The sequence below is a fragment of the Lissotriton vulgaris genome, chromosome 1_1, assembly GCF_964263255.1.
Source record: "Lissotriton vulgaris chromosome 1_1, aLisVul1.2, whole genome shotgun sequence".
NCBI lineage: Eukaryota > Metazoa > Chordata > Amphibia > Caudata > Salamandridae > Lissotriton > Lissotriton vulgaris.
Window position 1 is genome coordinate 1615460333 of NC_141685.1, and position 27754 is coordinate 1615488086.

The window sequence follows — 27754 nt, forward strand, 5'->3', positions numbered from 1 at the left end:
TGTTTGACCCCTTCTAAGAGCCCCTGCAGCTCGACTCTGACCCGATTCCCGGCAGAAGTCATCTCATCACGCGACACACCTACGGTTAGGGCGCGACACAGTAATGTGTTGCGCCACACAGTTTGGAAAGCTGTGACATAAGGTATCCATGCCAAATTTGCGTCCTTTTCTTCCAACATCATGTGGATTCTAAAGGTGCCCAGGGTTTGTGGATTCTCTTGGAGGGGTCCCAGAAATTAGGCAAAATACAGTAACATTTTTGTTTTTTTCAGAAAAATGGGAAAAACGGGCTGCAAATACAAAGCCTCTGTTTTTTCCCTGCAAATGTTATCAAAAAAGGGTTTGTGGGGCTGAAATCTCCATTTTCTCAGCTTTTAGGGAATGACAGTCTTTTGTCAGAGAACCAACATTTTTCACACAGTTTTGGCATTTTTCTTGGACATGGCCTATTTTTGCTATTTTTAGAGCTTTCAACCTTTGTCTAAATCCATGAAGGTTTCTTTATAGAAACTAACAGTTAAATATTGGAATAATTGAAAATTAGTTGAAAAAAACAGCATTTTGTCTCAACGTTTTCACCTGTAACTTCTTGTAATTTTGACAGCTCTTTGAAAGCAATATACTGTTACATCCGTTTGACCTTCCTGGTTGTGGGGATATATAGGACTTGTAGTTTCACCAAGAACCCGACGAACCCAGAGCCAAAAACTGAGCAGCAACTTGCAATGTGGTTTTATTATTTACGGGGTATAGAGCACTTATTCTTGGAAAATGTATACATGGAAAAATCGGTATGAAAGACACCTATGTATTTCTGAATTGGGTACAAATTATAGAGTTTAGAGACAGTATATATTTGCACATTTTCAAAATTGGGAATACTCTTACTAGCATGAGAATTATTGGTCATTTTTCAAAATGATTTTTTTTTTACACAATGTCTTTCATTGGGAAGGGAGAAATGCATGAAAACTCAATAGGTAATAACAGTTGATTTACAAATCTGACTTACCCTAAGTCTTCTGATAAAAACGGTACCTCACTTGTGTGGGTCGGCCTTGTGCCTGCGACAGGAAACTGCGCAAAATGCAACATGGTCACACCTCAATTTTGCAGTTAAAATTTGACCATTTTATGGCAAAGTGCCTAGCTGTAGTTTTTGCACCCTAGCTATGCCGGCACTTTGGGAAACCTAGCAAACCTATACATTTTTGAAAACTAGACACCCAGGGGAATTCAGGATGGGGTGACTCGACTGCCTCCCACCAGGTTCTGTTACCCAGAATCCCTTGCAAACCTCAAAAATTGGGGGGGGGGAACGCATTTTCCTCACATTTCTGTGGTGGAAAGTTCTGGAATTTGCGTGGATCAACAAATTTCCACCCACCCAGCGTTCCCCCAGGTCTCCCGAAAAAAATGCTACCTCACTTGCCTGGGTCTGCCTAGTGCCTGCGACGGGAAACAACGCAAAACGCAACGTGGTTGCACCTCAAATTCGCAGTGAAAACTGGCCTTTTTTGGGAAACCTAGCAAACCTATACATTTTTGAAAACTAGACACCCCAAAAAAAGTGACAAGGTGCGTCCTGCTTCAAAAAAAAAATTTAATAATAATAAATAAAATAACTACACAGACATCAAGTTCTCAAACACACACACATACTGGTTGGATTTGGCACGAGGGTGAGTGATGGTTCAGTATATAACATTGTATTAGCAAGTGATTTCACAAAAAATGAAATACACTGTTAATAATGGAAAGGACGAGAAACTGAACCATTGACTCACAGCTCGTGAGCTGTAAAGCCACAACAAGGCACCAACCTCTTTACAGGCCATTCATACATCTTGCATACATGTGACACATACAAAACATTCACACCGCCAGCCGCGGACCCATCACATTACTACACGTCCACCAGCAGACAACGCCAATCAAGGGCCCATCACTTTCACACGTCCACATTCCTGACACAGCAACTACACAAACTCATTGATTGCATGGAGTGGCGCTCAGCTAGCACTGTGTGTAGTAACCAGCATTAAGTCACTTCCCAAACACCGCCAGCCGAGCACCAGTCCACGCACACCACCAGCCAAGCACCAGACCACACACACCGCCAGTCAAGCACCAGACCACGCACACCGCCAGCCAAGCACCAGTCCACACACACACCGCCAGGAAAGCATCAGTCCACAGACATCGCCAGCCAAGCACCAGCCCAGGCACATCACCAGCCAAGCACTAATCCAAACACACCAGCAGGCAAGCGCAAGACCACGCACACCGCCAACCAATCACCAGACCACGAACACCGCCAGCCAAGCACCAGTCCACACACACCGCCAGGACAGCACCACTCCACACACACTGCCAGCCAAGCACCAATCTAAACACACCACCAGGCAAGCGCAAGACCACACACCCCGCCAACCAAACACCAGACCACACAAACCACCAGCCAAGCACCAGTCCACACACACCACCAGGCAAGCGCCACTCCACACACACCGCCAGCCAAGCACCAGCCCAGGCACACCACCAGCCAAGCACCAATCCAAACACACCACCAGGCAAGCGCAAGACCACACACACCGCAAACCAAGCACCAGACCACACACACCGCCAGCCAAGCACCAGTCCACACACACCACCAGGCAAGCGCCACTCCACACACACCGCCAGCCAAGCACCAGCCCAGGCACACCACCAGCCAAGCACCAATCCCAACACACCACCAGGCAAGACCACGCTCACAGCCAACCAAGCACCAGACCACGCACACCACCAGCCAAGCACCAGTCCACAGACACCGCCAGACAAGCGCAAGACCACGCACACCGCCAACCAAGCACCAGACCACGCACACCGCCAGCCAAGCCCCATTCCACAAACACCGCCAGCCAAGCACCAGTCCACAGACACCGCCAGCCAAGCGCCAAACCATGCACACCGTCAGACAATGGACACTACACGCAAACCAACATCATACTTTAATTTTTTTTTCAAAACAAATGAAAAACAAATTGATACAAATCTACTAACACAACAACTAAATCTAAATACACTACACAAATGCCAACTTTGAAACTGAACAATAAGTTTTAGAGAATAGAGACCAGCCAGTTCACTTTACCACTCATGGATGCTCCCAAAAATTATTTTGCGTGTGGTACATTCTAAAACAAGCAGGTACACACAGCCCAGGGTTAGGACAGTCAGGGCAGTACATACAAACCTCCTTTCGCAAACCTCTTCGCCAACAGACTCTACATCTCCGACTGGGAAAGTCTTTTGAGGTTGTAGGAGGAATTTGATCAGGAAAGTGGCGATCTTTCAATCTGGCAACATCCTCCACCACTCCAACTCTAGGAACACTTGCCTGTTCCACTAAAACAAGGCTCTGTCTGTTCTCTCTCTCTTTCACTCTTTTTTCCATAGTGCTTTCAAATCTCTTGTCTATAGAAGCACTTAACTCTCCAAACTTCTTTTCTATATACACCTTCATTCTTTCCTCAATTCCTCCTTCTACATTCTCCATCCTTAAAAACTCTCTTCCAAAAATCCTCAAACTGTAATATACAATCTTAGTATTATCCTTAATTCCTTAATTCCACACAAATTGTCAAAAAAATTCACCTCACAAACTCCTTAAACTATCTGACACCAAAAACCGACGCTCCTCAACTGAACTCCTGAACTGCGTCTGACTGAAACTGACACCGTTCAGTCAGACGATAAATCTGCCCCAAAACATGGCCGCTCACGTTTCATCATAGAAACCGCACGTTTCCCAAAGAGCTAAGATGGCCGCCGCATGTTACGCTCGTACGGCGGCTCATCTATGACCAAACACCTCAGCATTCAAGCTTCGAATCCCGAAGCGCTCATGCGACGGCAATTCGATACATGTGACACGCGCCAAGACAACTGTGTTCTCCGTTCTGCCCTCAACGGTAACCTCTTAAAAATACACTACCTTGGGGGGCGTGGCCAAGATGGCGGGGTGAGCGGACGCTTCCTCCCGTAGCTCCCCCGGCCCAGCTCAGCTCGAGCCCCGATTCCTGCGCTTCTCTCCCCCCGCGGCTGCACTGCGGGCGAGAGAACTGTGCCGGAGTTCTTGGAGCACAGTTTGATACCACTTTGACTTCTGCTGCCCCGGGGGAAGTCCCCGAAAAGTTTGCTCAACGATCGCTCCGGGGAGCAGAGCCTGGGTCGCCCCAAGGAGAAGGGCCTGGAGGCGGAGCATATCGCGGCGCTGTCCGCGCGCCTCGGCTGGGCCGAGTGCTGAAACGCTGGAGACCCCGGGGAGCGGACTAGACGGACTCCGCGGAGTGTGGAAGCTTCCTGGCCGGCGCCCCTGTGGCGAGAACCATCGCTGGACGACAGACCCCAACCCGGCGACGGCGATCCAACCCCCTGCCATGGGTGTCGGTGTGTGACGCCTTGCGGACCCCGAGCTTGGAAGTAAGGACGAGCTGGCCGGTGTTCATGGGAGGCACTGGTTTCGCTTCTTCCCGACCCATTGCTGTTTGAGGGTCGCCCATAGACTTACTGGCCTAGGCTGCCCTCCCGGGTGCCGCCCTCCCGCCATCTTGTCTTTGCGGAGCTGAAACTGGTGGCCCTCGCCCGTGCCCTTATCATACGGGCGCCTTGGTTCCTCCTGGTGCCTACACATTTGCTGTCCTCCCTGGGAGCACACAGCTGAAAGCCTCCGTTTTGAACATTGCTGACCACCCTGACTGGCTCGATGGTCGTCTCGCCCTGGCCCGGGCCGCCATTTTGTCGCCTGTGACGCACCACCCTTGTCCCCGGTGAGGCCTTCACATCTGGTGCCCTCGAGCAGTGGGGCACATCCACAGCGGCTGGCTCTAGGCCTCATCCACCGCGGAGGCCAAGATGACTGGGAGACGAGGCGCGGCACGGGGAGATCGCACTCTGCCGGAAATGCTCGGCAGGTCCCAGCAACTACGCGACAGGACGCAGCCGTCCTCGGGGTCCTCCCGGGCCTCAACGGACGCCACCGGAGGCGAACCACCAGTCACGAGGTCCTTTATGGAGGACTTATTCAGCTCCCTCAAGGAGGAATTCCAGACTCTCAAGACCGAGGTGGCCGGAGAGGTTCGTGAAGTGCGTAGGGAGGTCGAAGGCCTGGGCGAGCGGGTCGACACTGTGGAAACGGCGGCCCAGCGTCGCGACGAGGAGATAGTCCACCTCCAGCAGGACGTCCTCCGCCTACGGGAGCAGTGTGTCGAGCTCCAGGCCCACTCGGAGGACCTCGAGAACAGGTCCAGGCGGAATAATATCCGGGTGCGAGGCGTTCCGTCCGCGGATGAGGGTGCGGACCTAGTGGCCTATCTGCAAGACCTGTTCCGCGACATCTTGGAAGAAGGAGCGGACTTCCAGATCCGCATCGACAGAGCACACAGGGTGGGCCGCCAGCGCCAGTCATCGGCGCCCCCGCCTGATATCCTGGCATTCCTGCTGGATTTCCCCTTGAAGGAGCGCATCATGACGGAGGCCCGCAGGAAGCAACCGCTGTCCTTCCGAGAACGACCCGTGGCGCTCTATCAAGACCTGTCTGCCATCACACTGCAGAAGCGCAGGTCTTTCCGCATCGCCACGGACTTTCTACGGGAGCATGAGACGGCCTATTCCTGGGGTCACCCCTTCCGCCTTATCTTTCGATGGAATGGGGTGCTACATCAGCTGCGCTCCCTACAGGATGTCTGTGGGGTGCTGGGACTCACAGCTACGGAGGAAGAGGGAGCTACGCCCGCATGGAGGCGCCCCGAGCGGCGAGGCCGACGGAGATCGAGGAGGCGCCAATCGTCGGCGACAGTGAGTCGTCCTGACTCTCCTACAGTCAGGGCGGATATGGCGGAGGCCCTGAGGACTGCGGCCAGGAACTTGCCTGAATCTGACGGCGTGGCCCTGACGGCCTAACTTTACTCCTGGGGGAGAGATTCTTAGCTTCTATGATGCTGGGCTGGGGCTGGGGGTTGGGGGGGAGCGGTTGGAGGGGTGTGGCTGGACGTCCACTTGACTGTTTTCTGCAGACTCGCCCTCTTGGGCTGGACTGAGACAATGGGGTGTTTTTTCTTGTTTTTGGTTTTGGCTAGTTGCCAGGGGTTGGTTTTGGGGGGGTTTAAGAACTGGTTTGGTGCTGGGGGGGTCCCGTCCGATACTGTCCGAACACTTGCGAAGCCGATCCTGGCCTTCCCTGCTCCCCTGCCCCGCGTGCCCCTCCCGCTGATCCCTCGCCTGCTGCATAGCACTTTGCTTCCCCGTGAGCGATGCCGCCCCTGAAAGTAGTGACCCTTAATGTTAAGGGTCTGAATAACCCTGTAAAGCGTAGGGCGATCCTTTCCCTGTTAGAGGGGTCGCAGGCGGATATTTGCCTCCTCCAGGAAACCCATTTACTCTCTAGAGACTGCCATAGGTTGCGCTCTGCTAAGTTTCCCACGCAACTCTTTTCCTCGGCTGCGACTAAGACTGCGGGGGTGGCCATTCTTCTAGCTAGCTCCTTCAGAGGTGAAGTGTTATATAAACATGCCGAGCAGAAGGGGAGGCTTCTAGTGTATCGCATGCGTCTGGGTGGTGTTGCCTTTATGGTTGGTTCCGTTTACAGCCCGAATGACCACCAGGATCGCTTCCTGGACTCTGTGTTAGTGGACGTTACTGCCTCGCCCGACCGCCATATTATCTTGGGGGGAGACCTGAACATGGTCTTCGACTCCAACCTGGATAGGTCTGCCCAGCGCTTTCCACAGACGGGGGAGCTTTCTAGGGCGGTGCAAGACCAGATTGCTGAGATGGATCTACATGACCTCTGGCGCACCATGCATCCCACCGACAGGGACTACTCCTATTTTTCCCACGCACACCGCACTTATTCGCGGTTAGATTATCTCTTGGTGAGCGGCCCGCTTCGCTCGGCCGCCACGGCGGCGGACATCGGGGTCTTGTCCTTGTCCGATCATGCGCCGGTTTCCGGAGTTTTTGCTTGGCCGGCGGCCCCCCCCTCCAGAGGGATGTGGCGGCTTCGGGACACGCTTCTCCATAAGAAACTGGTGGTGAAGCGAATAGAGGAGGTCATCCGAGAGTACCTGACCCACAATGACAACTCCGATACGTCCCTGGCGACGCAGTGGGCGGCTTTGAAAGCAGTCATCAGGGGGGAGTTTATCTCCATTTCCTCGGCGGAGAATAAGGAGCGCCAACGCAAGAGGGAGGAACTAACGGCGCAGGTCAGGGAACTTGAACAGGTTCACCGCCGGACGGGGGCTCCACGGGTTTGGAGGCAGCTGAAGGCGGCGCGGAAACTCCTCTCTGCGTTGGACCTGGACCGGGCGGAGTATGCGGCGTTACGCTTGAAGCATGCCTATTACACCGGCGGAGATAGGTGCGGTAAGCTTCTGGCCCATAGGCTCAGAGCTGCGCAGCAACGCAACATAGTAAAAGAGCTAGTGGGAGTAGATGGGGTCCCGGTTTCCTGTGACGCGGAGGTGGCGGATTCCTTTCGTGCCTTTTACGAGGCGCTGTACGCTGCAGAGCCCTCCCCACCGGGAGAGGCTGAAGCCTATCTGGACTCCGTGACCCTCCCGACCCTGGATTCCGCCCAGGCGGACCACCTGGAGAGGGATATTCACGTGGAGGAAGTCATCTCCGCTATTGCTCGGCTCAAGCACGGCAAGGCCCCGGGCCCGGATGGCTATACGGCCTTGTTCTACAAGACCTTCTGTCCCACTGTCGCGCCTCTCCTGGCTCGCTTATTCAATTCCTTCTCCGACCCGGGAGCTATCCCGCCGGACCTTCTCTCGGCGACTGTGTCGGTTATCCCGAAACCGGGAAAGGACCGGACTCTGTGCGGCTCGTACCGGCCCATCTCGCTTTTGAATGTGGACCTCAAGCTTTACACGGGGATCTTGGCGGCCAGGCTTGGTCTGCACCTGCCAGGTTTGGTGGAGGCAGACCAGGCTGGTTTTGTACCCGGTAGGCAGACGGTCGACAACACCAAGAGGGTGTCGCACGTGCTAGAAAAGGCCTCCCGCGTCCCGGGGGAGCGGATGCTGCTATCGGTCGACGCGGAGAAGGCCTTTGATAGGGTTCATTGGCCGTACCTCGAGCTGGTCCTTGGGAAACTGGGGATCGGCGAGAAGTTCCGCACTATGGTCTTCAATTGTTATAGGAGACCGTCAGCATCTGTGCGTGTCAACGGACACAGCTCCAGCAGCTTCGCCATTGAACGCGGCACGAGACAGGGTTGCCCCCTTTCGCCGCTCCTGTTTGCCCTCTATATGGAGCCGTTTGCCCAGAGGATTTGCGATAACCCAGACGCTATTGGGGTGAAGATGGGGCAATACACGCATACTGTCAGCTTATATGCGGATGATGTCTTGCTGACCCTGGATGACCCCAGACGGTCGCTCCCTGCCTGCGTCTAGGAGCTGGACTCCTTTGCCCGCGTGGCGGGCTTTAAAATGAATATGACTAAGTCGGCTGCCCTGGACGTGTCGCTCTCTGTCGACACCAGGCGGGACCTCCAGCGTCTTTTTCCTCTGCAGTGGTCCTCCTCCACGGTGCCTTACCTGGGTATTTTGCTTGCTCCCTCCCTGCCTGCAATGGTCGCCGCTAACTATTCCTCTCTGGGCAAAAAAGTCAAGGACGAACTCGGCCGATGGAACAAAGGCCTGCTCTCGTGGCTGGGCCGTATCGCAGCGGTGAAGATGACGATACTGCCTCAGATCCTGTATCTTTTTCGCGCTCTGCCTCTCCAGCCTCCTGTAGGTTGGATACGGCAGACGGAGGCAGACATCTCCCGCTTTGTGTGGCAGGGTCGTAAGCCGCGGATGAAGCGGGTCCTCTCCATGCTTGCCCCGGAGGCGGGGGGTCTCGGGGTCCCGGACCTCCGGAAGTACTTCCAGGCGGCGCAACTTCGGTACTTGGTGGAATGGAGCCGGTGGGAATCGGACAAGCATTGGCTCTTTCAAGATCAGGCAGTTGCGGGCCGTACCCTCCAGGAAGTCCCGTTCCTGCGGCGCACTCACCGCCCGCCTAATCTCTACGCCTCTTTTATCACCCGGGTTCCGCTGCGAGTGTGGGACGCGGTGGGTGAGCTTCGTGAACTCACCACTTTTCCATCGCCATTCACTCCCATTGCTGGCAATCCAGACTTCACTCCGGGCCTGGAACCGGGAGCTTTTTCCCACTGGGTGAGCGCGGGTTGCAGGGCGCTTTTCCAGATTTACGGGCCGGACGGTGTGCTCCCCTTCCAGCAGCTCCGACAGGAGTTTGGCCTGACGGAGGGGGACAGACTGCGTTATATGCAAGTCCGCCACTGGGCTCTTCAACCCTCAGTACGCGACGTCGCTGCCCGTTCGATTACGCCCTATGAGCGATGGCTGGTAACCCGGACCTCGGATGCCAAGCTTATCACCGACTTGTACAAGTTTCTCCAACCCCCGCCGTTTCATTACCATAACCCGGGGAGGGAGCGTTGGCACAGGGAGTTGGGCAGGACCTTGAGCCACAAGGAGTGGGACAGGATTGCGTATCGGGCGAGGCACTCTGCGTACCACACTGGGCTGACGGAGACCTTTACTAAGGTATCCACCTATTGGTATTACACCCAGGAGAGGCTTTACGAGATGCGCAAAATCGGTGATAAAGGTTGCTGGCGCGGCTGCGGACAGGAGGGCACCCTCACGCATATTCTCTGGGAGTGCCCGGTGCTGTCGACCTATTGGAAGGAGGTCCTGGATGAGGTAGATAAGCATTTTGAGATCGAGCTCCCGCGCTTCCCCGCGTATGTTTTGCTAGGCCTCCCCAATGACCTGATGTACCCGCTGAAGTCCCGTAGGGGTAGGCAGATTGCGATTGCGCTAGGTTCCGCGGTCCAAAACATCCTTGTACTCTGGCGCACCCCTACTGCCCCCTCCATCACCGGTTGGATACACAGGCTCTGGCAGGTACTGGGCATGGAGAAGATGTCGCTCACGGTGGCTGGGAATGTTGACCAGTTTGAAGAGCTCTGGCACCCCTTTTTGGCACTGCTGTCCACGGAGTTTCGCGAACTTACATGTCTACGGTACCTGCGACTCCTTAGGCTGACACCGCCGGCGGCTACAGCGGAGTGAATGTGCGGGTTCGGGGGACTGGGGCTGGGGATGGGGCGTGGGGTTACATACTTTTAATGCTGATTTTCGGACGGGGATGTTGGGGTATTGTTTTCTTCTTTTTCCTCCTTCGCTTCTCTTTTTTTTTCTCCTTTTCTGGGGACGGGGGGTTGGGGGGATGGTGTGCTTTCTTCTTTACTGTAATGCGGGACGTTATTCCAGCTCTGCCTTGCTTGGGGAGTGGGGGTCTCCTGGGGGGTCATTCACAATACCTTCTTGCTTTATGACTTATGCCTTGTTACCCTCTGGGGCTTCCTGCCTCCCTCCTTTTCTTCTGAACCGCTGCAACGTTCCGCTTCTTATACTGTGTATTCGCTAGACCTCCTATTCCCTTCCCCATGCTCTTTTTGTACTTTAATAAAATACTTTAAACCTAAAAATACACTACCTTAAACATTATAAAAAGGCACTAATCCATTCTTTTGAAATATCTATCTCAACATTTATAAACTCGCTAAACCATACCTACGTTTTCCTAACAGAAACCTATTTCAAATACATTCTAAATTAATTCCTCTTCACTGAAAATGTTACCATATATCCACATTTAAATTTTAATTCAAATATTTATAATTTTATCCCGGTATTAACATAATTCTGTTATTTAAATAATATATTGAACAGTAGGTAAACAGAGTACTTATCTCGTGTTTGAGCAGCAACAAAAGAGGAAGATGGCTGCTTGTCATTGAGCTTTATACATGTTCTAAGTTCTAGAATGTTTGCAAATATTCTGATACTATGATGTAATGTTGCTGCTGTGTTTGGGTAGTAATAAAGGATATGGCATAATGTTGGCCTCCGGGCCTTTGTCATAAAATGCGTGCCCATGGCAGGATCAGCAGCCTGAGCCCCCTGCCCTCCTCCAACTCAGTCTCTACTGAGCATGCAGCCGGCCTCTTCCTGCGCTGCTTGAAAGAGGCAGATACATTATTTCCAACGTTAGATGTGCCTTTAAAAATTCTGGAAACATGAACACAACTTTCAACAGTGCTTTTGTTTGCGGGAGGACTTGAGCTTTGTTCTAAAAACCGAGACGTACTTACCATGAAGAAAAGCTTCAGGACAGTAGTCTGAAATTTGTGGCGTCTGGTCACCCTACCACAAAAACGTCCATACCACCACATCCCTCTTCAAGCGTGTCCTTCCTTACCACTCATATTGAAGCCCTTTGTAATAGCAAATGTAATAAAAAAAATACGTACTTGGACTCTGTTTCCTCGCTACTTGGTGACATTTATGAAGCACCTTGGGCCTAAATGAAGCATCGGGATGCTTTAAAATGTACATCTGGTGCGATTGGGAGAAGTACAAGGAAAGTAGGGAGCTCACCAGGTAAGAACCCAATGAATGTTTATGTAAGGAGACTTTCAGCAGCTTTCTTCATTAAGAGGCCTCATTACAAAATAATATAAACGCGGATAAACATCCAGAGAGGATGTGCCATTGTAAAGGTAACTGGTGCCTGTGTAAAGCGCTCCAAAATACAACTGCCCAGAATCATAGAATGTTGTTGAGACAATGCCGAGATTAGATTGCGAGGATGTGGCGTAATGGCCAGAGCCGCCTACTTTGGCGCTGGGTAACGAGGTTCAAGTTTAGGCATCGGCTCAACATTCTGCGATTCTGGGAAAATACCTTAATCTCCTGTGCCTACCATAAAGAAATGCGTTCTCATGTAAAGCAGTCCATTACCTTCTGTCGAGTTAGCGCTATTTTAAAAATATGGGTTAACAGCTCTTTTCTCGCTCCCCCAGGTTGGTATAAACTGTGGCGGATATCACCCCCATTGCAGTGTCCCCACGACACCCAAAGAATCTCAACCCACAGACCATTCGCTCATGGGGCTCAGGGGTGTGGCATTTTCCAAATAATCTAGTTGTCCAAGGGACAAAATGCCACTGAGATCTACATGTCCTGTAAAATCCACTTGTCCCACCTACTCCCGCCCCACATCAAACATAAGGGCTCCGGCTGACGGAGAAATATTAATATATTTTTGCTTTATTAAAATCAGTAAAGCTGTGCAATAATAATGCTAAAGGAAAACTTGACAAGCGATATTATCCCTTTTATCCAAACATATAGACATTGAATAGAAATACAACAATAAACGATTATGCATGGCAGGATGCTCTAATATTAGCAATACATCAACAGTTATGATAGATGTGGCCTTTTATGTCCGCACACATGCTTTGTGCCTCCTTTTGTAAGCCAGAGATCAATAGCTCTGCTGGGGTCATAATCCTCAAAGTTGGGTCCTTCTACTTTAAGAAGCATTAGGTCTTGGAGAACATCTTGATTTAACCGTGTTCTTAATGATATTCATGGCAGAAAACACACGTTCAGCTTCTGCTGTAGATACACTGAATGTGAACATCATCTCCACAAGCTTCAATATATTAGTCAACGAGTAAGGTTTTGTTGCTAGCAGGGTGGAATATGCAGGCAATACAGGAATACCTTTGGTCTGAAAGCTTTTCATATGGGTTTTAAGTCCACAAAACTCCTCTACAATTGCCAACCTCTCGTCTGTGGTGAAAAGTACCTCAAAATGTTGTACAATTGCCTCAATATCAGAGAGCCCATATGTATAGAGCTCCTCTCTACTTTCTGGCCACAGTGTATAATCGAATGCCTGAAAACCTTGAACCGGCATGCAATTAAAATTTTCAAACCTCTTATCAATGTACTTAACCATACTGTCAATGAGCTCACTGTCACTTTGGATTGTTGCTGCTGGTGGGCAGTGTCCTGATAACTTTATTTCCCAGCCATCAGTAGAAATGTGTCCAAACTTCTTTTCTTCCGGGTGGTACAGTTTTTTAAACTGCTGCATATATTCACCCAGCTCACTCTTTAGGCCTACTAGGGTCAATGCACACTTCTCTACAGCAGGTGGAACATGCAATAAAAGCAGTTCATTAGACTGAAAGAATTCTGAAAGCTGAAACACTGGCTTCAGAACATCTCTCAGACTGTAAAGGTTTTTTATGAATGTAAAACTAGTAACAACTGAGAGGTACTTTTTTGCCTTAGCAGCAGAATCATCACTACCAGCTGCGACCTGTCCCAAGTGTAGAACCACAGTCTGCAGGTTTTGTTGCATGGTTGCCAAAGCCCTGGTTTTGCTGGATACCCATCTAACCTGTTTAATATCAGTGAAATGAACAAAGTTTTCATCAATTATTCTTGAAATTTCTTTGGCATCTCTTCGCCTCTTAGGACTATAACAATAGAATTTGAAAATCCATTTCAAAGTTTGCTCAAACTGACAAATAGAGGGATGGGATTTTACAGCATCTAGAATCCCAAGCTGAAGCTTGTGAGCTACACAGTGGAATGGGAGAAGAAAAGGAATGTCTTTCTTCAGGAGTGCTGCAACCCCTCCCTTAGATCCCATCATAACTGCAGCACCATCGAAATTGACAGCGATTAGTGATGGACCCGGATGTTCTGTAGACCTCATATCTACTGGCGACGCAGTGGGCGGCTTTGAAAGCAGTCATCAGGGGGGAGTTTATCTCCATTTCCTCGGCGGAGAATAAGGAGCGCCAACGCAAGAGGGAGGAACTAACGGCGCAGGTCAGGGAACTTGAACAGGTTCACCGCCGGACGGGGGCTCCACGGGTTTGGAGGCAGCTGAAGGCGGCGCGGAAACTCCTCTCTGCGTTGGACCTGGACCGGGCGGAGTATGCGGCGTTACGCTTGAAGCATGCCTATTACACCGGCGGAGATAGGTGCGGTAAGCTTCTGGCCCATAGGCTCAGAGCTGCGCAGCAACGCAACGTAGTAAAAGAGCTAGTGGGAGTAGATGGGGTCCCGGTTTCCGGTGACGCGGAGGTGGCGGATTCCTTTCGTGCCTTTTACGAGGCGCTGTACGCTGCAGAGCCCTCCCCACCGGGAGAGGCTGAAGCCTATCTGGACTCCGTGACCCTCCCGACCCTGGATTCCGCCCAGGCGGACCACCTGGAGAGGGATATTCACGTGGAGGAAGTCATCTCCGCTATTGCTCGGCTCAAGCACGGCAAGGCCCCGGGCCCGGATGGCTATACGGCCTTGTTCTACAAGACCTTCTGTCCCACTGTCGCGCCTCTCCTGGCTCGCTTATTCAATTCCTTCTCCGACCCGGGAGCTATCCCGCCGGACCTTCTCTCGGCGACTGTGTCGGTTATCCCGAAACCGGGAAAGGACCGGACTCTGTGCGGCTCGTACCGGCCCATCTCGCTTTTGAATGTGGACCTCAAGCTTTACACGGGGATCTTGGCGGCCAGGCTTGGTCTGCACCTGCCAAGTTTGGTGGAGGCAGACCAGGCCGGTTTTGTACCCGGTAGGCAGACGGTCGACAACACCAAGAGGGTGTCGCACGTGCTAGAAAAGGCCTCCCGCGTCCCGGGGGAGCGGATGCTGCTATCGGTCGACGCGGAGAAGGCCTTTGATAGGGTTCATTGGCCGTACCTCGAGCTGGTCCTTGGGAAACTGGGGATCGGCGAGAAGTTCCGCACTATGGTCTTCAATTGTTATAGGAGACCGTCAGCATCTGTGCGTGTCAACGGACACAGCTCCAGCAGCTTCGCCATTGAACGCGGCACGAGACAGGGTTGCCCCCTTTCGCCGCTCCTGTTTGCCCTCTATATGGAGCCGTTTGCCCAGAGGATTCGCGATAACCCAGACGCTATTGGGGTGAAGATGGGGCAATACACGCATACTGTCAGCTTATATGCGGATGATGTCTTGCTGACCCTGGATGACCCCAGACGGTCGCTCCCTGCCTGCGTCCAGGAGCTGGACTCCTTTGCCCGCGTGGCAGGCTTTAAAATGAATATGACTAAGTCGGCTGCCCTGGACGTGTCGCTCTCTGTCGACACCAGGCGGGACCTCCAGCGTCTTTTTCCTCTGCAGTGGTCCTCCTCCACGGTGCCTTACCTGGGTATTTTGCTTGCTCCCTCCCTGCCTGCAATGGTCGCCGCTAACTATTCCTCTCTGGGCAAAAAAGTCAAGGACGAACTCGGCCGATGGAACAAAGGCCTGCTCTCGTGGCTGGACCGTATCGCAGCGGTGAAGATGACGATACTGCCTCAGATCCTGTATCTTTTTCGCGCTCTGCCTCTCCAGCCTCCTGTAGGTTGGATACGGCAGACGCAGGCAGACATCTCCCGCTTTGTGTGGCAGGGTCGTAAGCCGCGGATGAAGCGGGTCCTCTCCATGCTTGCCCCGGAGGCGGGGGGTCTTGGGGTCCCGGACCTCCGGAAGTACTTCCAGGCGGCGCAACTTCGGTACTTGGTGGAATGGAGCCGGTGGGAATCGGACAAGCATTGGCTCTTTCAAGATCAGGCAGTTGCGGGCCGTACCCTCCAGGAAGTCCCGTTCCTGCGGCGCACTCACCGCCCGCCTAATCTCTCCGCCTCTTTTATCACCCGGGTTCCGCTGCGAGTGTGGGACGCGGTGGGTGAGCTTCGTGAACTCACCACTTTTCCATCGCCATTCACTCCCATTGCTGGCAATCCAGACTTCACTCCGGGCCTGGAACCGGGAGCTTTTTCCCACTGGGTGAGCGCGGGTTGCAGGGCGCTTTTCCAGATTTACGGGCCGGACGGTGTGCTCCCCTTCCAGCAGCTCCGACAGGAGTTTGGCCTGACGGAGGGGGACAGACTGCGTTATATGCAAGTCCGCCACTGGGCTCTTCAACCCTCAGTACGCGACGTCGCTGCCCGTTCGATTACGCCCTATGAGCGATGGCTGGTAACCCGGACCTCGGATGCCAAGCTTATCACCGACTTGTACAAGTTTCTCCAACCCCCGCCGTTTCATTACCATAACCCGGGGAGGGAGCGTTGGCACAGGGAGTTGGGCAGGACCTTGAGCCACAAGGAGTGGGACAGGATTGCGTATCGGGCGAGGCACTCTGCGTACCACACTGGGCTGACGGAGACCTTTACTAAGGTATCCACCTATTGGTATTACACCCCGGAGAGGCTTTACGAGATGCGCAAAATCGGTGATAAAGGTTGCTGGCGCGGCTGCGGACAGGAGGGCACCCTCACGCATATTCTCTGGGAGTGCCCGGTGCTGTCGACCTATTGGAAGGAGGTCCTGGATGAGGTAGATAAGCATTTTGAGATCGAGCTCCCGCGCTTCCCCGCGTATGTTTTGCTAGGCCTCCCCAATGACCTGATGTACCCGCTGAAGTCCCGTAGGGGTAGGCAGATTGCGATTGCGCTAGGTTCCGCGGTCCAAAACATCCTTGTACTCTGGCGCACCCCTACTGCCCCCTCCATCACCGGTTGGCTACACAGGCTCTGGCAGGTACTGGGCATGGAGAAGATGTCGCTCACGGTGGCTGGGAATGTTGACCAGTTTGAAGAGCTCTGGCACCCCTTTTTGGCACTGCTGTCCACGGAGTTTCGCGAACTTACATGTCTACGGTACCTGCGACTCCTTAGGCTGACACCGCCGGCGGCTACAGCGGAGTGAATGTGCGGGTTCGGGGGACTGGGGCTGGGGATGGGGCGTGGGGTTACATACTTTTAATGCTGATTTTCGGACGGGGATGTTGGGGTATTGTTTTCTTCTTTTTCCTCCTTCGCTTCTCTTTTTTTTTCTCCTTTTCTGGGGACGGGGGGTTGGGGGGATGGTGTGCTTTCTTCTTTACTGTAATGCGGGACGTTATTCCAGCTCTGCCTTGCTTGGGGAGTGGGGGTCTCCTGGGGGGTCATTCACAATACCTTCTTGCTTTATGACTTATGCCTTGTTACCCTCTGGGGCTTCCTGCCTCCCTCCTTTTCTTCTGAACCGCTGCAACGTTCCGCTTCTTATACTGTGTATTCGCTAGACCTCCTATTCCCTTCCCCATGCTCTTTTTGTACTTTAATAAAATACTTTAAACCTAAAAATACACTACCTTAAACATTATAAAAAGGCACTAATCCATTCTTTTGAAATATCTATCTCAACATTTATAAACTCGCTAAACCATACCTACGTTTTCCTAACAGAAACCTATTTCAAATACATTCTAAATTAATTCCTCTTCACTGAAAATGTTACCATATATCCACATTTAAATTTTAATTCAAATATTTATAATTTTATCCCGGTATTAACATAATTCTGTTATTTAAATAATATATTGAACAGTAGGTAAACAGAGTACTTATCTCGTGTTTGAGCAGCAACAAAAGAGGAAGATGGCTGCTTGTCATTGAGCTTTATACATGTTCTAAGTTCTAGAATGTTTGCAAATATTCTGATACTATGATGTAATGTTGCTGCTGTGTTTGGGTAGTAATAAAGGATATGGCATAATGTTGGCCTCCGGGCCTTTGTCATAAAATGCGTGCCCATGGCAGGATCAGCAGCCTGAGCCCCCTGCCCTCCTCCAACTCAGTCTCTTCTGAGCATGCAGCCGGCCTCTTCCTGCGCTGCTTGAAAGAGGCAGATACATTATTTCCAACGTTAGATGTGCCTTTAAAAATTCTGGAAACATGAACACAACTTTCAACAGTGCTTTTGTTTGCGGGAGGACTTGAGCTTTGTTCTAAAAACCGAGACGTACTTACCATGAAGAAAAGCTTCAGGACAGTAGTCTGAAATTTGTGGCGTCTGGTCACCCTACCACAAAAACGTCCATACCACCACATCCCTCTTCAAGCGTGTCCTTCCTTACCACTCATATTGAAGCCCTTTGTAATAGCAAATGTAATAAAAAAAATACGTACTTGGACTCTGTTTCCTCGCTACTTGGTGACATTTATGAAGCACCTTGGGCCTAAATGAAGCATCGGGATGCTTTAAAATGTACATCTGGTGCGATTGGGAGAAGTACAAGGAAAGTAGGGAGCTCACCAGGTAAGAACCCAATGAATGTTTATGTAAGGAGACTTTCAGCAGCTTTCTTCATTAAGAGGCCTCATTACAAAATAATATAAACGCGGATAAACATCCAGAGAGGATGTGCCATTGTAAAGGTAACTGGTGCCTGTGTAAAGCGCTCCAAAATACAACTGCCCAGAATCATAGAATGTTGTTGAGACAATGCCGAGATTAGATTGCGAGGATGTGGCGTAATGGCCAGAGCCGCCTACTTTGGCGCTGGGTAACGAGGTTCAAGTTTAGGCATCGGCTCAACATTCTGCGATTCTGGGAAAATACCTTAATCTCCTGTGCCTACCATAAAGAAATGCGTTCTCATGTAAAGCAGTCCATTACCTTCTGTCGAGTTAGCGCTATTTTAAAAATATGGGTTAACAGCTCTTTTCTCACTCCCCCAGGTTGGTATAAACTGTGGCGGATATCACCCCCATTGCAGTGTCCCCACGACACCCAAAGAATCTCAACCCACAGACCATTCGCTCATGGGGCTCAGGGGTGTGGCATTTTCCAAATAATCTAGTTGTCCAAGGGACAAAATGCCACTGAGATCTACATGTCCTGTAAAATCCACTTGTCCCACCTACTCCCGCCCCACATCAAACATAAGGGCTCCGGCTGACGGAGAAATATTAATATATTTTTGCTTTATTAAAATCAGTAAAGCTGTGCAATAATAATGCTAAAGGAAAACTTGACAAGCGATATTATCCCTTTTATCCAAACATATAGACATTGAATAGAAATACAACAATAAACGATTATGCATGGCAGGATGCTCTAATATTAGCAATACTTCAACAGTTATGATAGATGTGGCCTTTTATGTCCGCACACATGCTTTGTGCCTCCTTTTGTAAGCCAGAGATCAATAGCTCTGCTGGGGTCATAATCCTCAAAGTTGGGTCCTTCTACTTTAAGAAGCATTAGGTCTTGGAGAACATCTTGATTTAACCGTGTTCTTAATGATATTCATGGCAGAAAACACACGTTCAGCTTCTGCTGTAGATACACTGAATGTGAACATCATCTCCACAAGCTTCAATATATTAGTCAACGAGTAAGGTTTTGTTGCTAGCAGGGTGGAATATGCAGGCAATACAGGAATACCTTTGGTCTGAAAGCTTTTCATATGGGTTTTAAGTCCACAAAACTCCTCTACAATTGCCAACCTCTCGTCTGTGGTGAAAAGTACCTCAAAATGTTGTACAATTGCCTCAATATCAGAGAGCCCATATGTATAGAGCTCCTCTCTACTTTCTGGCCACAGTGTATAATCGAATGCCTGAAAACCTTGAACCGGCATGCAATTAAAATTTTCAAACCTCTTATCAATGTACTTAACCATACTGTCAATGAGCTCACTGTCACTTTGGATTGTTGCTGCTGGTGGGCAGTGTCCTGATAACTTTATTTCCCAGCCATCAGTAGAAATGTGTCCAAACTTCTTTTCTTCCGGGTGGTACAGTTTTTTAAACTGCTGCATATATTCACCCAGCTCACTCTTTAGGCCTACTAGGGTCAATGCACACTTCTCTACAGCAGGTGGAACATGCAATAAAAGCAGTTCATTAGACTGAAAGAATTCTGAAAGCTGAAACACTGGCTTCAGAACATCTCTCAGACTGTAAAGGTTTTTTATGAATGTAAAACTAGTAACAACTGAGAGGTACTTTTTTGCCTTAGCAGCAGAATCATCACTACCAGCTGCGACCTGTCCCAAGTGTAGAACCACAGTCTGCAGGTTTTGTTGCATGGTTGCCAAAGCCCTGGTTTTGCTGGATACCCATCTAACCTGTTTAATATCAGTGAAATGAACAAAGTTTTCATCAATTATTCTTGAAATTTCTTTGGCATCTCTTCGCCTCTTAGGACTATAACAATAGAATTTGAAAATCCATTTCAAAGTTTGCTCAAACTGACAAATAGAGGGATGGGATTTTACAGCATCTAGAATCCCAAGCTGAAGCTTGTGAGCTACACAGTGGAATGGGAGAAGAAAAGGAATGTCTTTCTTCAGGAGTGCTGCAACCCCTCCCTTAGATCCCATCATAACTGCAGCACCATCGAAATTGACAGCGATTAGTGATGGACCCGGATGTTCTGTAGACCTCATATCTACTAAATCCAAAGATAACCTTTTGATTCCTTTAACTATACCGTCCAGGACTCCTGGAGCATGTGCATGTTCAAGTGGAACAAGATCTGCAAATAGAGTGTAGGGTTTTCCACCATTGACTACTCTGACCAGTACAGTTTTCTGTTCAGTGATGGCACTATCTGTGCTTCCGTCAGCAATAATGCAGATGAAGCGAGAATTTGAAACAATTTTTTTGATGTCCTGTCGAAGTATATCCGCCTCACATCTAATGAACTCTGAGGCTTTTTCGCGGTTTGCATAATTTTCTCATATATACACACCTGCTTTCTTCATAGCCCTACATAGGGTGTCCATGTCTGAGAGTGGCTTTCCCTGTTTTGCAATTAGGTAAGCATTGTTAAACAAGATGGTCAGTTTCTTTCTTTCTGTTTCCTTCAGTTTTTGCAGTGCTTGCATGATGAGGGGCTGCTCTGTAGGGACACTGGATTTTGAGGTACTGGCTGTAGGAGTCTGACATTGCAAAGTGGTTTCTTTCATTTCCTGGCGGTGCCATGAAACACATGTCATATGTGCCTTACTAGTTTCATGAGCTCTGATTGGTTCAATGCGCAACTGGTCACATCCACTTAAGAATGCATTCCTACCGGAACCCGAATAGCTGACTGCTATAGTAGGATATTTTTGGCAAATAGTGCAGTACATTTTTGGTCCTTCCCCCTCTGGACTTTCCTTAAGGGCTAGCCATGGCCAGGATTTCACCCAGTGTGACTGAAAAACTCGTTTTCTTTTTTCAGCGTCATACTTTTTGTTCTTAGTTATGTTAGGATTCTGTGCAGTGGTACAAGGCCCAACTTCAGTTGTTTTTTTTTGGTTTCCTTCTCCTGGACTATCTTTATCACTGTCTTTATGTTTTTTGAATCCAAAGCTGAATAGACTTTGTTGAGACATATTTGCCTGTCAACTGGACAAAGTAATCAAGTATGAGACTATACTTAATTCAGTTTTAACCTCATTGTCCAGAAATGTTGAGCTTTTTATAGCAACAGACTTTTCACAGACAGGAAATTACACTAAATCTTGAATGATGCAGGTTTCCTCCTACACTTGTCCAAACTCTTCGAGAACCAAGGGTTGCGGGTGCCTGCTGCAATGAACCTCTATGCTGCCTCTACGCTTCTTAGTGATTCTGTTTCAAGCCAAGTTTTGAACGCACAGCTGGTGCTACACTGGTTGGCACTCTAGACCTAGAAGCCAAGAAAATATGTAACACTAAGAACAAGGATTTGAGCTTTGGAAAAGTACAAGCTTACATAAAGGTGATTCAAATCTACCATCCATGTTACCAATAAAGAAATAAATGAAAAACATTAGAAATCGTGTGTAACTGACTGCTCGAGAAAGATGATTGATGGATAAAATAAAGGAAATAATGAACAGAAAGGAATAAAATGAAAGGTAAAAGAAAATAAGGCAACAAGAAAGGAAAGAAAAATAAAGAATGAAGGAAGGTAATAAGGAAAGGAAAGGAAAAGGGAAGATAAACAGGAAAGGCAGAAAAGAGAAAGATGGAAAAAAGAAGGAAGACAAAAAGGCACGAAAGAAAATGGAAAAAGGGTACTTAGTATAAAGACATATTGGATACTAAAAACCAAGTTACATACCCCACCTTTATTTCAATAAAACTACAGCAAATTAAACACCATAAAATGTGTTTTTTCCCTGGGCAAAGTTGCAAATAACCACTGGTGAAAGAGAGTCCGGGAATGCCATGAAAGAACAGCAGTCCACTTCAAAAAGTATTTACAACAGCGTTGGAAGGAGATAGAACTGATAAAGCTGAAATATGCCATGGTCTCACTTCAAATGTGTCCTACGATCACATCTGGGAACACTGGTACTAAAGGAAACTCCTTGAGTGTGGATGTGCACCTTGTGAAAGAGAAAAATGCACTGCAGCTACTCAAAGTGACTTTAACCAGAGGATTAAGTAATGATGCTGACCCACTTCCCCATGCTGTATGCAGTAGTGGGCTGAAGCAAAATGGGAATGACACAACAACAGACCAATGAGTGAATAGAGGTGGCGGAAAGCACCATTAAGTAATATCATACATATTTTAGTAAAATCAAAAGGTCTTGGCTAAAGCCAGACCTAAAAGTGATGACGCAATCACGCATCACTCCACTTACATATTATGCCTGCTTGATGATCATGTACATTTATCAGAAAGCTGCACGAGCAGAACGACTTCAGTGCCATTTATTTTTATTTACTGCTTGATCAGAGAAGGATCTTGCTTTTCTGACCTATTGGTTTTGCCAGTGCTTTTTGCCCATGCTGTGCAGAATTTGATATTATTAGTACACTGAGGCAGCTACTGTTCTATGGAAAACAACGTTCACTTTTCGAAATAAATGTCTTTTTCACCCACATTCAGATCTGGGTCTGAAGTCATGCCATGGCGTTTTGGGTCTGAACAAACAATGAGAATGGTGCAATTTACACGTCGTGCCTCTGTTCCAGACTGACAGGACCCTCGTCAAGAAAATCATCATAGTGAGTCCCGCAAATGCAATGCCACCTTTGCGCCTCCCTCTAGGGTACCTCCTTACCCATTATCCAGTAATGCCAGCGTCCTTTTACAATTTTTTAGCAAGCGTGGCAGCTCAGGAATGATAAATTGCAGTGCTGAGGCGCCGCCACAGCTTAAAAAAATGTGCACAATGGGCCAAATTAAGCTTGAAAAATAGAAGGCACTGGTCAATTGAGTATTTTCTCGCACAAATAGGAATAATATCACCTATTTGTGAGAGAAATTGCCCAATCTGGCATCTGTCACACGTCTGGTGTGAAAGGGAGTCTGAATCTGCTCTGCCCACCAATGGAAAGGTGCGCTGTAGGCACTACTCCAATAGCCCGCGCTTCCTGCAGCCACAAGGGTCTCGCAGTACACACAGTCCGTCACAGCAGGCGCAGCTGTTCTATTCTATTCAGAGTGATCTGCTCGAAAAAATAACCTTTTTGAACACTCTAGCAATGCTTTAAAAAAAAATGTAATCACTGTATTAAGAACATTACTTACAAGAGGTGAGATTTACAAAGACTGTCCACGATTCTGAGAAGTTCCACAAAAGCAAAGGCCCTTACACCTGAAAATGGACATTACCAGAGATGAAAGGATTTAAAAAATGAAAGCATTCCAACCCCCTCAAAAGTCCATGCAAAGGATGGGAAAGTTAAACCTCTCCCCTTCCAGTAACATCTGATAGCGACTTTGACACTTCACAAATAGGTGGTGTCCCACCTCATTGAGAACACCCCTCACACAGCTGCATGAGCCAGTCAGGAGAAATGGTATCCCTGTATGGCAGGCGCGCGGTGCAACGCTGATTGGGATCAAAGGACTTTAAGACTCCACTCCCTCACACCCCCCCGCCCCCCCTCGTGTGTGTCAGCCTGGGCTGAGACAGCTTAGCACACACGCAGCTGCAACCAAGTACTTCACAGGTCTTTCAAAGACCATTCGCTTGTTAACGAAGCTTTTTATTATGTTTTCACCCCTTCTTAGAGCCCCTGCATCGCCACTCTCTGCCTATAGTTGGAAAATTAGCCCGCCACCCGAAATGGGCCTCAGTCTAGTTGCGTCTCTGCTGTCTGGCTTATTACTTTAACAAACATTAATCTACTATGCAGATGTTCAAGTGCGCTATACAAATACGTATTTACATGTTTTAAACATTTTACCAGTACCTAACCCTCGGTGCACAGTGTAGTCATGGTATCCCGCTGTATATATCGGTGAAAAAACAACAGCTTGGAAAATGCAACCCTAAGTTTCACACACACTAACTTTGGTCAGGCCCAGTAGATAAAAACTTGAAAACATCAAACCCGTTTTAATACAAGTGCTTAAGCATGTTACTTTTGAATATTCCTGTATAACACTCACTTTTTTGCAGCTTTTCTCCAGGCCATACAGCACCCTCTCTTGCCAGATATCGGCTGTATACATTCAAACACCAACACTTTCCGGTTTGATTGTTTTGTCCATGTTGTGGCTATGCGGGCAGTATCTGCTCCATTACTTCCTTTGAAGAAGAAGGAATTCAGTCTGGGAACTTCACATTCGAGGATGAGGTCACCCCCGCTGATTTGCGGCTTTGGGTGGCAGGAGGCCTTTGCCTGGGATTGTTTCAATTATGTCGCCTCTCTCGGTGATTTTTGCTGGGTAGATAATGTCCGAGCCTTCCCTCTGAAGACTAGATGGGGTTTATCTTTTCAGAACAAAGACTAGATCGGAGAGGATGCTTGTGGGTGTTTAATCTCATTGATTTCTAAGGTTACGATCTCGTCCTTCGGAGTGGGCAGTTCTGCCGTCTGGATTCAAGTGCTTATCAGAAAATCTTCATTTTACTGCTGCAGCCGGTGTAGATTTAATCAGGATACCTTTAAGCGCATGCACTACTGGAGAGTCTTGATTTTTTGCTGACGTGATTACGACCTTGCCCGCAGAGAACCAGTTACTGAATACACCGACCCCATCCCAAAGCTGGCAAATGAGTCATCAACTTCCATGTGTTTTTTATGCTCCGTGCACTGTAGAACGCATCAAAAGAATTTCGGCCTCTGAAGAACTTTGAAAACATGACTCGGATCGCAGTGTAACTGAATGACGCGTCCACCGAGCACGCCACCCACGCCCTTCATATTTATCTACACTGTACTTGTTGAAGAACTCTCGTTATTTGGGGTCACTAAACACTTCTGAAGCCTCTGCAATCGCCATTAAGCTGTCCTCAGAGGCTGGCTCCTTATTTTTGTCACGGTGGTGGCGCAGCGCGCCTGCTTGCAATACGCTTTTTTGACGTCCTCTTCTGAGGCGCCACGGTGGGCCAGGCCTAGGCTTTTGAAGTAATTAATCTTTTTACCCATTAGTTGCTAAAAAAAATCGCACCTCTGTCACAATTTCACACAATCAAGTACAGATTAGTTTAATGCGAGCATCCAACCTCACACTTTCAAATACGAGCAATGCTGAAGCGGGCAAAGCTGCTTAATTTACCTGACTGAGAGCCGCGCGACGGCCACGGACTTCTGTGCATAGGCTGAGTGACGTTTCACCCCCCCAGCCAATCACTGGCTAGAGCCCTGTGATGGACTGCTAGCCAATCAGATTCCTCCATAGACTATCTGCACGCTTCGGATTGGCTGTGAGCCCCAGAGTGCCCACAGCCTGTTGTATTAATGTGATTTAATGTCTACATGTCCGTCGGACATAATAGACAATACATCTTCTTGCCCAGCAATAAAAACAACATGGTTCGGGCGTCGGGCGATATGATTTCCCCTATATGAATAACACCTTTTTTGAAAGGATAAATCAAAACAGCCAATTAGCCTTTGCTTGGACCAGTGAGTAACTAAAAACACAATACCTTTTGTGAATAATCATAGAAGTTATTTATACAATAAACATGCCATTCGCCTATTGACTCACTTTTGGCCAGTAGAGACCTCCAAGATCCTGCTGTACCTCTGTCCACCCCAGTACTTCCGGGTCGTATCATGGCCAATCCCATGGCTGAAAATTTTCTGGGAGTGGGCGTGACTCGAAATGTAGACGATGACCTAGGATTGGAGAATTTTTGGCACCTCAACCAATCTTAATGCGCTGTGTGAAATTCAGATGTGCTTATTAGCTGTGCCGTCCACGCGTGCCTCTGAGGTGTAGAGACAGTATCTGTTTGACCCGTCTTACTATACAGCTGACAGGTGGGCTTCTGAGTGGATGTGAGCGTGATTAGGCAGGCTAGTGCCCTAAAATGGGCCAGTCACGGGACTCACGCCAAACTTTAAGCTGTGCGCTGAGAACTGGTTGTGGCCGGGAGAGGCCGTGCTGCCTCAACTTCCATAAGGAAGTTTGAGTGGGTAAAGTGGCGATGCGTCGGTAATAGCAGCATACTTGCCAACTTTCTTAGAGTGCCAGGATCTTGTTCCCAGGTTGAAGTTAGCCTCTGTTTTTACCAGAAGCCTAGCCGTAGGTTGACCTTAAAATCTTAATCGGCTAGCATCATTTTCGCAGTCAGCATATTAAACGAGTGGTGTGGGCGAGCGCTCAAAACCAAACACCCTCCTATCCAGATCACTTCTGTTTTTCCTCATGCAGTGGGAGACTTTTGGCGCATGCGCCAGATGTAAGGTAGTGCATGCATGTTAGTGCGCAATACTTTAAAAACAAGCATTTGCAATTAAATGGAACTCGCATTTATGCGAGTCCTATTGCATTTGAAACTGAAGTGCGGGTGGGCTAAAAGGCACAAACGGGATGGGGGCACAGAAATCACAGACTGCGGGAGGGGGTGTGGGTGGGGGAACACAGGGAAGAAAATAGTGTTTTGAATAAAGGGGCCAGTAGCCCTGGAAGGATACAAATGACTGACATGGCTGTCATGGGGTGGGACTAACAAACTTAAAACCAATCGGAAGGCAGCAGTTATAACCTAAGCCAAGGAAGAAGATGGGCTGGAGAGTGGACGGAGCTTCCATGAAGCTTCCACACTATAGTGTATACTGCATGCCTCGCAAAGCGATTGCAGCGCATTCGTGCTGCAACACTAGGCGAGACCTAAAAAGCACTGCCTGTACCTGCACTAAGTCACAAAAAGAAATTGCACATGCCCAAGATCAGACCATGTATGCAGAACTCGGACAGGTTTTATAAATACAAGAGGCAGTGTTCATTTAAGAATATTTTAAGATATTGCCACAATTGAGGTGAAAACTTTAAATGTCCCTGTAGGCAAGTCCGCCTCTGACTCCTTATTCCACATTTGTTTAAACATTTCAGTTTTACAAATGCTGTGATTCCCAAATGCCTCAGTCTCCGGTGACCAGATCAGCCTAAAAACGTCTGACTCTCCGGTCACAGTATTATGTTTAGGCCTAATTATGTTGCGTGATAGTGGCATGCACAAGTTGTCACCTCAATCAAAAATAATTCCACATACTGAGTGCCTAAAGTAACGCAACTCTGCACTCTAGTCAGTGTAATGTAATACGTTTAATATAGCATAGCATAGCATAGCTGTATCAAACTCATTACATTGTGCTCACTAGAGTGCTAAGTTGCATTACTTTAGGCACTCCATACGTGGAGTTATTTTTGGTTGAGGTGCCATGTTGAACTTTGGCCTCAGGCACTCAACAGTGCACTCAAGCAAGTGCAGAAAGGGCTGCTGGCCTCTAAACAGCCAGGCCCTATTATATACTAGGGACCTATAGGTAGGTTTAATACCCCTACCATATCATCTACTAGAGATTTATAGGGTAGGTCATACCAAATGTAAGTGCACCCTTTTATATAGTTTACCCTAGTGAATGCATGTTTTCACTTGAGCTTTCAACTTAACACTGGGTCTGGTTAGGTGGAGCCTTCAAGTGTTATTGGGCTTTATAGAAGTCCTTCTATGCCACTATGGCCAGGATGGGTGAGGGGCAGTCCAGTGAGTGAGAGGAAAGTAAGCACCTGATCTGTTTTATTTTCTTCTTTGAATACAGTATGAATATACAAGCAAGTGTGTTGGGTATTTTACCGAGTACTTT

The 27754-nt window shown here is 48.8% G+C and overlaps 1 protein-coding gene and 1 pseudogene across 2 annotated transcripts in view; one reads left to right on the forward strand and one right to left on the reverse strand.

The window, feature by feature from the left end:
- The window catches only part of LOC147750906 (uncharacterized), a 77915-nt gene that overhangs the window by 2872 nt on the left and 47289 nt on the right, over positions 1 to 27754 (forward strand). Inside the window, exon 2 of one of the 2 annotated variants that reach the window (XM_086918821.1) lies at positions 22590 to 22708. The exons of the other annotated variant lie outside the window; for it this stretch is intronic. The gene's annotated coding sequence lies outside the window, so the exon portion shown is untranslated. The remainder of the gene's footprint in view (positions 1 to 22589; positions 22709 to 27754) is intronic. 2 annotated transcript variants of the gene reach the window in all.
- Positions 24211 to 25084, reverse strand: LOC147750907 (dnaJ homolog subfamily B member 1 pseudogene; annotated as a pseudogene).